The sequence below is a fragment of the Alligator sinensis genome, unplaced genomic scaffold (assembly GCF_000455745.1).
Source record: "Alligator sinensis unplaced genomic scaffold, ASM45574v1 scaffold783_1, whole genome shotgun sequence".
Classification (NCBI taxonomy): domain Eukaryota; kingdom Metazoa; phylum Chordata; order Crocodylia; family Alligatoridae; genus Alligator; species Alligator sinensis.
The window spans coordinates 734,352-736,329 of NW_005842197.1; the positions used below are offsets into that span (position 1 = coordinate 734,352).

At 44.7% G+C, this 1,978-nt stretch overlaps 1 protein-coding gene across 1 annotated transcript in view; it reads left to right on the top strand.

The window, feature by feature from the left end:
• The first annotated feature begins 1,447 nt into the window (after window positions 1-1,447).
• Window positions 1,448-1,978, top strand: part of VCP (valosin containing protein) — a 21,071-nt gene continuing 20,540 nt past the window's right edge. The window contains exon 1 of the mRNA XM_025207496.1: window positions 1,448-1,596. The gene's annotated coding sequence lies outside the window, so the exon portion shown is untranslated. The remainder of the gene's footprint in view (window positions 1,597-1,978) is intronic.

The following is a 1,978-nucleotide window of genomic DNA, read 5'->3' on the forward strand; positions in this document are numbered from 1 at the left end:
GAGAGTTGAGAGGAGCAATCCTGTTATGAAGGAGCCGAAACACGCTCTGGGAAAAGTGACTTGTCCAGAGCTGCCCACACAGAGGCTCCTGCTTCCTGATTCAGTAGGGTTTTTCCTCTTAGAATAGCTCTGCCCCTTTCTCCTTGCCGAGTCCTGCCTCTTACTTCCTAATGCCTTGCTCAGGCCAGCTTCCCAAACTGTTTCTAGATGGGCCAGCTGCCTTCATGTTCATCCTGTGAGAGTCTTTCTGAAGCATCAGGGTAGGGGGTCACTACCTCATTCGTTATCTGCTTCATCATCGCATTGGTGTGACTCTCCGGAGACCTTGCACCTGTCTGTCGCAGTAAAATATTTCTAAAAGAGCCCCTGAGCCTGCAAACCAAAGCAACAGGTCTTCCCCAGGCAGCACTCTTCCGCCCGGCACCTGCCTGCTCCCCTCCGCCTCCTCCCCTCCAGCCTGGGGCTTGCCAAGCTTTCATTTCCCCCTAATGGACTTGTCTGCAGCCATCCTCCTGGTCCAGTAAAAACCTGGGCTCCAACCCTCGGCTAAAGTGTGTTACTTTGGGGAGACCTTTTATTGGAACCAAGCCAGGCTGTGCATAATATCATTGCTCACTCATTTATGGTATCTCTGAACCATCCAGAGGCGTCAGCCACACATTTAACAACACGGCATTAAAATCTTGCCCTGGTCTTGTACCAGAACTGCCTGAAATTTCTGCAACCTTCTCCAGAGCATGGATTCAAATTCCTTTCTCTTTTAATCAAGTATCTTTTGCTGGATGCATTATAACGTGAAACAAAAGCACTTTATAAATCTACTGTTTCACCCTTTTTTGGCCCTCCTGCTTTTCAGCTCACTCAGTTTGGGCAGGACAAATGAAGTAGTTGGTTTCATTTCCCTTTCTCTAAGGTGCAAGTGAATGCTGCAAGGAAGCTTTTGCTGTTTTCGTGGACACTTGCAATACATAAACATTTCTGCTATATTTGCTAGCCTTCCCCAAGCTAAGCTCCAGTCCTCATCCAGTTTGGTGAACTGTAGCATTGTCCTGTAACTCCTCTTCAGCTGGGATTTGTGACCAAATGGGTTCTACCCGGTTGGCTGCACCCATGGTATTCCCTTTACATGTCATTGCAAATGTTAATCTTGCTACAATACCTTTGTTTTTAGGCAAATACATTCCAGTCAGGAACATTTTACTGAGCTGTACCCATTTTCTTAACCGTCTTCATAGCTGTTTTAGTTCCAGGCTAATATAGTCCCTGAAATAATTTTCATGTAGAAGATGTTCTTGGTATACCTCTTGCATTGGTTACCCTGTAAATGATATTGCTCTTTGCCTTTCAAGAAACAGTGTAACTTCTAACAGGCAAAGTAACAAGAAGAGTTTATAGCTTGTATAGAACAAGGAAAGCAAAGTAGAGTATGGCTAGAAAAGGAGGAGCCGTGTCCAAGCTAAAGAGTCCTGTGTTTTCCTTTCCAGTTCTAAAGGAGATGACTTATCAACTGCAATTCTGAAGCAGAAGAACAGGCCCAATCGGTTAATTGTCGATGAAGCCATCAATGAGGACAACAGCGTTGTATCACTGTCCCAGGTATGTGTCACATAAAGCTAAAAATTATGTACTTGATATGTGAATTATGTCTGTGTATTTTGGTCTGAAACTGAGTATTTGGTGAGGGGTTGAGCATGGGTTTGCTCCATGTAAAATGGCACGAAAGCTTAAGGGGAAACATAACACTTGAGTGGTGCTGGGTAGAAATGAAAAGGAACTGTCTTCTTGTCTGTAAGCGTTTTGATCAAATATTGTGATTCTAGAAATAATGCTAGTGGTCAGTCGAACAGAAGGCTTCAGGGTTGGCAGTTGGCCTGCCATAGTGTGTCCTGTGGCACTTCATGACTTGTTCAGCACCTTCACTGTCAAGATGTAACACTTAAATCCGGTTGTTTTCTCTCTCAGACCATTACCTTCCTGC